Below are 11,470 nucleotides of genomic sequence, written 5' to 3'. Positions count from 1 at the left end.
CTCTGTACATACGGTAATGTTGTTTGTTTATGCAGTTGCACATTTTAGACTGATCCAAATCCTATAGTGTCATCGGAAATTTCTGCACACAAGTGTTGATTGTTGTTTTAGAGCACGCCCCTTAACATGCAGTGATTGCTTCTTGCCTACATGCCTGCACAACAGAGGTGTTCAGGCATTTCAGTATTATCACAGACTGTATTGAGGTTATGATTCCTTAGTCATGGCATGAAAGAAGGTCAGATAGAAATTACTCTGACATAGTTCTAAAATATGTCATAAAGATTTAATAGAAGATACTTAATATATTATGGCACCTATTCAATTATGAAGTCACAACTTTCCTTTGGATTTAACAACTCAAGTCCAGCTGTGAACAAGAGCAACATGGACTTCATTTTGTAGTGTTTACACTATTGTCACACAGGAAGTTTGTCGTTTGTTGTACGGCCAGGTTGTTATTTTTTCATGTGAATTTAAAGCTCAAAAGAAATTTCCCAGTTATGAACAAGTTTGCCTCTGCAGTTTTCCCAGATAAGGCCAATGTATTGGAAACACCGATAGGGCACACACGAGGTGTTGGTCAGTTTCCAAAGCACTTCAAATCTCACAAACTCGCTCTTCTCACCTTCCCCTGCTGCTGTGAGAGTCACATCTAAAGTATTTGCCAAACACGTTGGTTCCAAGGGTGAAGTTGGATGTATAGAACATGGTGATCATAGCGGTGCCATTAAAAAACACCCTTATTTCTTAGAGTAGGCATTGTAACTCCAATATTTGATGCAATAATTACAACAATATCAACATTACCAATAGGATTGTACGGAATGTAATTATTTACACATGTATCCTATGAATTTTGATAAACAATTTCTTTCGGCAGAATGAGGAAATGTTTTAATACAATGTGGCACATGGTACTTTTGTTGAATTCAAACCAACACCGTGTGTATTTGTATGATTATCATAATGACTTACTGCAATAATGTGCAGAAATGTGAACATCAGGAATTCCCATCTTCTTTCAGTCACCACAAACAAATTAAAATCCACCCGTGTAAGGCTGGTTATCTCCACTTCAAACGTGTTGCGTACAGGGAGATGAAATCGGGTTATGTTTGTCTGCTCAGTATTACAGCAGACCAGTCAGCCACAACATGGGTCTGTGCACAAACACTTCTGTAATAAGAAATTTGTATCTAAGTATGCCTTGTCCTTTTCCAACAAAAGTCTAATTTCATGGTGTGCCGTGTTTATTCTCACAAGATGTTTGGAAGTATGGAACAATTCAAATTTAATTTGTGGCAGGGAGATCTAAAACACCACAGATGCAGAGTCAGAGTTAAGCCTCTTATAACATGGAAAATCACTGTGGGGGCGCAGGGTCTGGTTTGTTGGAAAAGCAGTTTATTTGTAAGGGGATTTACACTGATATGCACATAAACACAAAGCAATAGAGAAGCCATTATAATATAACAAACTTTAGTACAGTAATATATATTTAATCAGTAGTCAGATATAAACTGGTTAGCTTCAAAGTAGTGTCAAAGTATTTAGCCATCTACATTTCCAGGCCTCCACCTGTACCTCAAACACTGGTGTAACATGATGCGCTGAGTGATGTTCAAGATAGGAGTGTTGCAAGATATTACTATTGACAATAATCGTGGCATTAAAAGAATTTATAAAAATCACAACAAATACCAAATTCAATCCATTTACAATCCAATTCATTGTAACACAATCATAATCCAGTCAATTGAATTAAATTTCAAATGAGTCAGTTCATACAAAGCCAATTTAAAAAAAAAAAAGTTAAAACCTTTGTTTGATCTAATCGCCCATCCTTAACATGCAAGAGGCAAAGGTAGAAAATAAAACTGCTCTTATATTGATTAAATATTGGTGTGTGTTGACAATATGTGTCATAATATTGTAACTTGACTTTAGCTGATAAGGTCAAAACATATGCAGATTGAGGTTTTTCCATATTTTTCACAGTTCCTCTTCTACTATTTTGAGTGTAATTTAATAACCAAAAAAGCGACAGAAATGTCAAACTAGGTGAACAAGTCTCATAGCAATATTTTCTTTTAAATTGCAATAATATTGTTCAGCAATTTTTTTTTTTTTATCACAATAATTGGGCAATGAAAATCTGATACCATGACCCATGTTGAATATGTAGCAAACTTTGGACGGACACATAAACAGTGTTACAAGTGTTACACTGATGAGACACTGTATTACAGCCCTGCGCGGGACTGTTTTCTTCATCCCGCATCGAACAGGCACTCACGGCTTCGCATCAGCAGTTGTGTTAGGCTAAATGTCCCCGTAAACAATTACGAGTAGGAACTAATGAGCCAAATAATGAGGCCTGGAGGCCACCTACTGTTAGGAACTTCTGAGGCAAACGCATGCACGTCACTCGTAGCTCACAAAGAAAAGCACGATTGGCTAGAAACTTGTCACATGGAAATGGAAATGCCTTCAGGGTCCACAAAAAAATCCGACAGACAGTTGCGACAGGCTGATTACAACCACACATTCACAGAATGGTCAAATTATCATATATGTGGCCTTTTTTGGGAATGGCCTGTCGCAACTGTACTGCGAACATCGTACACAGGGCAAAATTATCATATCAATACGATGATTATCGTACACGTGACCTGGCAACACTGCATCCCGATCCCGCAGTGGTTTTTTTTTTTTTAGCCGCCCGCCCCGCAGCAAAGTTCATACCGCCTGCTCCCGCGAGATTGGCGGGACCCAATCCCAATGCAGCCCTCTACTCTATATTTTCTGGACATTATTACTGACATTTTATTTTATGGTTGAGAATTGAATATGAAAAACCACCCAAATATGATTTGTACAAATAAAAACCGAATCGGGGCCCTGTAGCTTTATCTGTGCGGCAATGAACATGTTGTATAAGGAGATGGAAAGGGGAGTTGGGAGGATATTTGACACCTTAATATTGCCAACAATGAGGGTTATCTCTGTGACCTCTTTATGTTGTAAAGCAACTGTCATCAGCATTCCCGAGGTGATTACATTGTAATTGGGTAGTGCAAAAACACATAACATCCAGATGGAAATGCTTCCAGGAGGCATTAAAGATCTGATTACCTCTGCAACCTCTGGAAGGAAGTTCATTATCATATAGTCCAGTCCAGGAAACAATCTCAAAAATGGACATAGAAGTAAATCAACATTTGACCAACACACACACACACACATATAAATGAACCTCATCAAGTTCAGAAAGGTATTATTTATCAAAAGAGTTTGAAAATGAACTGTGTTAAAGTTGGCACACAGACAGCTCATCATAGTATACGCCATGCATTCTTACTGCCATTGTATTGTTGATGTGAAACGATTATTCCAATAATTGCTTACCTGCTTGATATAACATTTATCTTCAGCTCTATTAAAACTCAATAATGGCAAACATCTGGTTTCAGCTTCTTGAAAATGAGGAGTTGCTTCTCTTTTATTGTCATATTCTTAAAGACTAAAAGTCAAATGAAGAGAAAAGACCAAACCAACGAAGGGCCCTTTTTATGTTGCCATTTTCTAGCCACAACACTTTCGTTGCTTTTCATGCTTGTAATTTACATCTTGTGTTTTTTGTACATGTATTTAATTTTCCAAAGTTGACATTTCTATGTTCTATGCAAGCACAAATATGAATGGAAGACTACAGCTGAACTTTTAGGTGAATACATTGTGTTTGAGGATGGTGCCACAATGTTTCCATTTACACCACAATTAAACCGGATTTATTGAACTGGCCTGTACTCTGTTTACACTGTAACAACAGTTTAGAATCTATGGTCCAAAAATGAGGCTTCTCAACATATTTCATAACCTACCTCTTGAGACTATCGGTCACATATGCCCTCTTATCTTGAGTAGGAAAAAAGCTGAATGTACTTATGGTAAAAGGGACTAAAAAAAAAAAAAAAAAAAAAAAATCATTTTACCTACACCACCTATAAACTATTTTTATAAAACACATTAATTTCCCACATATACTGGAACTGGAGGTGTGATATGTGGAGCACAGAGCTCTGGGATTACCATCACAGCTGCAGAGTCATAAAGTATGGTAGATAAGAATCAGGACTGTTTTTATGAGGGCTGCTTTAAATAGAGAATGCATGCAATATTTACAGTAATTGATCATCACAGTTATGGCCACAGGGCCAGACAGCTTACATGGTCTAAGTAACCGGTTCCTTATTGGGTTCAGTGAATAGTTTCAACAGTTCTGTCAAGATCAGTCTTGTCATATAATGTGGATCACTTAGCTCTGGCAAAGATTCAAATTGTGTTATCGGTGGTGCAATGCCCCAGTTGTGATAAGACACAAACAGACAAACCTTCTTTCTGTGTTTGCAGCGCGCTCTGTTTGATGTACTTCTGCCTGGCGCATACGATTGCTGCTTGCGTCAATATCTTAACAGATTGGAGATAAACAGGTTAACTGAAGCAACCAACGTTGAACCAGTCTTACCCAACATTTGTAAAATTGTGCTAAAGAGAACAAAGTTATGAGATGCAACACTTTTTTCTTATATACCTTTTGTCAGATATGTTATAGATCAGATGATAGTTGAAATTAAAATAGCTTTTATTAATAGTTGTCAACTTGGCAGAATTCAGCACACATCTTAACTTAGTGTGGTGCCTAGACTTGAGCAAACTGGGACTCCAAGAGTTTAAACTCACAGAAAACAGTAATTTACAATGCAATTATGTAAAACATCTTTAAGGGAGTGGGATGGAAACAAACACCCTCTGAGACACTTTTATTCATTCTGAGTGCTACAACGGGGAAATAAAAGTGCACACCCACCAACCCTTTTCTTTGTTCTCTGTTTCATTTAGTCAATTATAATTGTTAGCGTACATTTTCCTTCTGTCACAATTGCATGGAAATATCACACATGTTCATCTTATTCCTAAATAAAAGAGGTAATGCACCTGCAATGATAAAAGAATGACAGAAGAGAGGTGATGTAGAAAATAACCCTTTCTGCTCTCTTTTTTCATGACATCAGATTTTGCTGACACTGTCCTATGGAAGATTTTTTTTCATTTGGTTCAGTTCAGAACAAAATTCATGCTCCACACCTGCCTCCAGCCACACAGATTCAGACCTCACACCCTACCTATACCCACAACTTCCCTGTGATAACTCGATAATGTTACCCTGCACCTCAGTCACGGTTAACAAAACCTCACCAACATCCCGAAAATCACGACCAACATTCAATTTAAAAGGGGCTCAAATTCACAGTGTATGAGCTCATGAAGAATCTTTCATGGGAAGAACACTATTCATTAGTCAACAGTTGTGCTTACATTTTGCTGATGCTGTTGTGCATATACCATCCATTGTAAAAGAAGTAACAGAATGTGATCCTCAATTAATGAGCAGCGGAAACTCATTAGGAAACGATTACAGCATCACATTCCTGTGAATCCCTACAGAGCAGTCTCGCAGGTTGTCCCAGGTTGCAGATTAAAAAGATGGTAAGAAAGAAAATTAAATGTGTCACCTGTGCACCTGTGATTCCTCTTCCAGGCCATCTCAACCAGCTGCAGCCTCTTAAAGGTTCAAGGTAATGGTTAAATTGAACTACCTATTACGGATAAATAGACACATTTTCAATGAAAGGTATCTTTTTTAACTTGTTGCCACAAGGACCTAAAGATTGATAGATAAATGGATGGATGGATAGATAATTAATGCTCTCTTCCTGAAGTAGATACAAACCATAGACGGTGTCATTAATTCTAAAAATTGTTTTAATCTGTCAAGCAAGGTTTTCTATCTCAGGTTTTATACTGTTGTTATTATACCCAATATACAGTCCATGACAGAATTGATGTACAGGACACTTAATCATAAATAAAAATCAGAAAAATTTTAATGTTGAGCTTTGTGATAACGTCAATCACAGTTAGGAGTACTGAAACAGTATGCGTTTCAAACCAGTTGTGAGTTCTCATAGCTGAGAATTATTCATGGGTGATTGGCATCTTAAAGTCAAAGAAATATTCCTATTTTCCAAACAACCATAGAGGGCAAAGAACCAGTGTATAGATGTATATACGAAGAGGCAGGAATTAGCCTTTAAGTGCCATTGGAGTTGACAGTTGTGGTGCTGTTTGCTGCATTCACCATGCAAACATGATTATTGGCAGAGCCTACATCAGACATCACACCAGTGACAACAACATATGACTCGATTTTCTCAGCCTAATCTACGCTTTTGGAAAAATGAACGTGGGGGATAGTAACATTTTTATTCTCTGTCTCATTTGCTAAACATAAATTGTATGTTGTCATCTGATAATACCTTATCACTATGGGCAGTGATTTGAATGCTAAAAGCTTTTGTTGCCTGTAAAATAATGAGTAGAGTCACCCTGACATTTCTTCAGCAAGAGTAAATTACTGGTATGTGTCAATATGCCATGAAACACAAAGAAAAATAACCATTTTCTGCAACTAAGACTGAACCATCCATGAATGTCATTTAATTTCTATTCATGTAGATTTTACTCACAAGTTTTGTCAAGTAACATGACAATAATAACAAACATTTCAAGTATATAAGACTGAAAATATTGATCTATTTTAAATGGTGAGTACCGTTTACCCAATTTTTTGTAACTGTTACTATCTATTTAAATTAGAGCTGGCTTGATAGTTTACATGAAAAAAAAGACACATTATGAATGAATTATTATGAACTGAATGCCACAGCTCTTGTAGAAAATTCCGAACGTCTTGTGATAGTTACCCTTTGAAGTATATTTACATGCTTGATGCTGGGAAATAGCATTACATGAATGAAATATCAGCATGAGAAAACTAAACAAAAAAAATTCTCATTTTCATTCACTTCTTTGTTTTCCAACTACTGCTGGCACTCAAAAGCAGAATTATGGAACAGTGAAGGTTAGGGAAATAGCAAATCTGTGCAAATGACTAATTAGCCATGTCTTCTAAATTAATGTGAAGCTGATCGGCTAATGTATGACAGAAATTGCCATGTACTAGCCAGAACTGTATATACATATGTATATGTATACATATATATACAGTAGTGTGTAGGCTTTTTCTTGCCATCTTCACTGCCAAAGTCATAATTAGAATAAATAGAAACAAGTTACCTCAGTGTACATTACACTTGATCCTGACATTTTTAAAAGATATTGATACTTTAAGCTGCTCATCTGGCACAGTATGGATTCGTTAGATACAGAATCTCACATTTGGCTGGAGCTTGTTTTAGAAATTTCACAGCCTGATAATTGAAGCATGATAACAAACCTCTTGAGAATAGTGGCAAGTTATCAAGAATAGAAATATTATTGGTGGTAAGTGGTGACTTAAAAACTTTTGAGCAGGGAGATGCATTTAGATAGTGTTGATTGGCCAAGTTACTCAACATATACAGAAAAAATAAATAGATACGATAAATCTACGGGGAGACATATTGTAAAATCCCAAACCAAAATTTTGTAAGGTGAACACTGAGTACACCATGTGCCTGCCTAAAGTATATAACTCAATTTGATGGCATCTGAAATTGTACTGGTGTTGGAGTGCATGTCAAGTATCACATAACTTCATATTGCTTCATTCATACGGCACAAGGTCGAATCTGTGTGCATGTGTGCAAGCAGAGAAATATCTTGCTCAACTTTCTTTTTCTGGTTTGCAGCAGTGTTTTATCAGGATCCATTTTTAGCCTGTACAGGTAAGCTTATGCGTTTCACATGAGTAAGAAAAGAGTATGAGAGGGAATGTTTGACCTTCTTCAGTGTACAGTCTGCAAGTGATATATGATTCAAATGTGTAAGGGAGAAGAGAAAATGAGGAGAAGCCAAAACTGAAGGGAAAGAGCAAATTACAGACAGAGGGAGGCAATAAAAGACTGAGGGGTTCATTCCTATCGGGGATATCTTTGATTTTTGGCATCTTGAAACTCTAATCCACCCAGGATATCTTCTTTGATCAAACAATGTGTCAATCAATGTCCAAATGATTAATATGAATGGCATTTTATGTCTCAAATGCCAACCAGCAGGCGGTAAAGGATGTGCTTGCTGCATGAAAAATGTATCTTTAATGGTTTTGCAATAATTAGGAAAGCTCAGCAGCAACTAAGCGATGTCTGTGGGGTTGCCATATGGTAAATCAAAAAATTACCTTGAACAAGCATTTACATTTTGACTCATAAGCCAGCAGCTGTAAAGTTGTGGCCCTGTGCACATCAAAGTACCTTGTTACTGCCTTGATCAGTGATAAAGCACAAGTTCCTTGAGGGAATTCAAAGGTTTGATTCCACTGAAATCACTTTCAAAGAAAAAGATAAACATTTCCTGTCCAAATCTTCACTCACATGTTTTGAAACTTTTGAGTTGGAGATGCCTGATTGGATGTTCTATTTAATATTCAGGGTTCACAGCATGTGTAATGCCAATTATCCACTGGGTCATTACAACTCTTGAGAAAAGTCACATTAGCAAACTAATAAATTTTCATCAGCACTATCAATGGCAAAAAAAACTAAACCAATATCCTTTGTGAGATACAGCATAATTATATATAGAAGAAAAAAAAGAGCATAGAAAATAGAAAAGGGTTACTTTTTATTAATAGATTGCTAAAACATAATAGATAAGTGATGAAGGAAAGCATCTGCTTGGATTTTAAACATATAACTCGAAATATAGCTAAAGCAAAGATGCGATTTTGGCAACAAGTTAACCAGCTCAAAAGATATGATTTTTTTCATGCTCACAATTCTAAGTGCACATTTGCTTAGCAGGCAGGTGGTACAGTATCACAAGCAGCAGGATTCAGCTCAAGTGATAATAGCCCCGCTGATGTTTTTTCTCTGAGTCAGCTGATTAGAGGAACTGAGGGTGGAAGTGGAGAATAAAAATAAGTATTCATTTACTGTTTGTTGTTCAGTCCCTTTAGATTTTGCAAGAGATCTGGATAATTACAGTTCTGGCTAAATTACTTTTCATCATTTTGACCATACGCACTCTGTGGAGAAAGAAAAAACTGAAAGTCAAACAGCTCACACACTCTAAAATGGCCTCTAATTATTGTTTTCTCAGACAGCAGTGAGCCACAACAGAGAATAACCTCAATGAGCTTAGCTCCTGCATTGTGAGACAAATTTGGTCTTCAAATTGAATTTCTTCAAGTTTTATTCTCCTGACTACATGTATATATGTATATATATATATATAAAATGTATATATACATGTATGTATATGAAAGAATACATTCCTTGAGAATATTCTATTTTTCTTACTGAGAATACCATTAAAACACAAATTTGAAAGTGAACCCCAAATTCTAAAGTTTGCAGAATTTCTTTACATAAATGCAAGAAATTAGAAAGTTTACATTTTTAAGACATGTTTGCTGCTGCTTCTTTTTCAATAACACAGAAGGTTTGATGTCACCTGTTTGTTTTCCGGCTCCATATTGACAGACCTTGTTAAGTTAGTTTTTACATATAATGTAAAAAAGGTGTTTGACCTTCCACTTTAATGGACACGAAAGATAAACATATTTGTTCCTTGTGTTATTCATGAGGCCGATTCAACAGCTTGGACAAGTCAATAAGTCAGTGTGAGAATCAAACCAAGGTGAATAGCATGATTGACTTCAGCTGGTATTTAGGGAATCATAAGGGTTTAGATGCAGGCACTTCCCTTAGGCTCTCTCTTTGATGGGAAATAGTGGGAGGTACACCACAAGACTAAGTGCATATATTAGCATACTACATTATTCATCACTTGTCAGTAACTTGACTGGCAAAAAATTAGCTGCAGCTTGTTCAAATCGACAAAATGTGAGGCTACTAAAGCAGAGAAATGAGATACATTTAGATTCAGGTGCTGTGCAGTTGTTGATTTTAGCCTCCTCCGAGACCAAGGTGACTAAAGTTATTTGTAAGGTAAGAAAATAAGGAAGATGTTACTGTCCGGCAATGCAGAGACTCTGCATCACTTGTGTAGAGTACTGATAGAGTCTGTGATCAATACCCGTTTCTTAGTGATTCCTTCTGAAGTTGTGAGGATTTCTGACTTTCAAGCTGTACTTTCTGTTCTGTGTTCCTAATTATTGTCCAATCATCCCTGTGCTAACGCACGCAAGCACCTAGAGACCTGGCAAGCTTTGATATTCCTTCTTAATTCCTGTTATGCAGAAAAAAAACCCCAAGACACATGTACACACACTCCCAGAGAGCAAGTAAAAGCAGGTGATGAGTTACTAATGACTCCAACTGGCCACCAGAGGAGGAATGAGTCTCACCACCGCCAACAGTTATGTTGTCACTTTTCCCTCTACATCAGGGTGTCAGACTTTAAAATGAAGTGACAGATCACTTCTCTAGCTGCTCTCTCCCAGCTAAGGACACTGATGGCTGGATCCAGAGGCAGAAAGGTCAAGCCACTAGGTTGGTTGTGCTAATGGACTGCTGACCGGGCAATAAGCCACACTCTCAGGAGATATTTGCAGCCTAGTTCTCACCTCAGCAGTGTGGGTCCCCTGTCCTTTGTATGACTTCTATTAGCATTAACCGACACTGGGGTTTATTCTCACTTTTGTTTTCTAATCACTCACACATGACATCTTACCCAGTCACTCACTGCATTATCTATTATGTGGTTCTCAACTTGCAGGTGCGGTTCAGAGTTTGAACTGAACCCATGATTCATCAAAGCAAGGTTATGGTAGATTTGAAGCTCAGAACAGGTTTCAGGTTCAGGCATTTGTGAAGGTCCACCTCAAGATGGCAGTGTTCACCATGCCAGGCTGCTCTGCTTTTGAGCTCAACAGCTTGCCTTCCTCAGCAGTGGCATAGATAACTGTGGCTTGAAGTGAGAGTTATCTGTACAGAACTAAAAGTAAGTAATGATAGGAGAGTAATGAGTGTTAAATGATGGTTGGATGTTTCAAATCTGCTATTTTCAAGTTACCTTGTGTCACTTCTTTCATTTAATTTTGGGGCAGTTCCTCTTTGTGCTTTGAAACTTGTGAAAGATACAGTTATGGGGCTATTCCAAAGTCACATCAAAACATCCTCAGATAGTCACAACTCGCGCACGAGGCAGTAAACTGTAAAGGAAGTGTAATTCACATGTTGTGTGAAGAGCTCGCTCAACTTGCATCTATATGGCTTTGATGACAAGGATAACTGTCAAGGTTATTTGTAACGGACAAATGCTGACGACTGGCTGTGGGGTGCTAAGTGTGGTGGACAGAGCGTGAATATGCACCTTGTGCAAAGATGCTTAGACAACGGATTCTCTGTCTCGAGTGCAGTCATAAGTGACTCACACACAGGGCTGATATTGTTTGCCTGTGTTTATTCTTGCCGAGCCGGTATTCTTTGAAATTATGCAC

Source organism: Leuresthes tenuis, unplaced genomic scaffold (assembly GCF_036924035.1).
Source record: "Leuresthes tenuis unplaced genomic scaffold, fLeuTen1.0.hap1 SCAF_2, whole genome shotgun sequence".
NCBI lineage: Eukaryota > Metazoa > Chordata > Actinopteri > Atheriniformes > Atherinopsidae > Leuresthes > Leuresthes tenuis.
The sequence above is the reverse complement of the archived record's forward strand: the minus strand, read 5'-3'. Positions refer to the sequence as shown.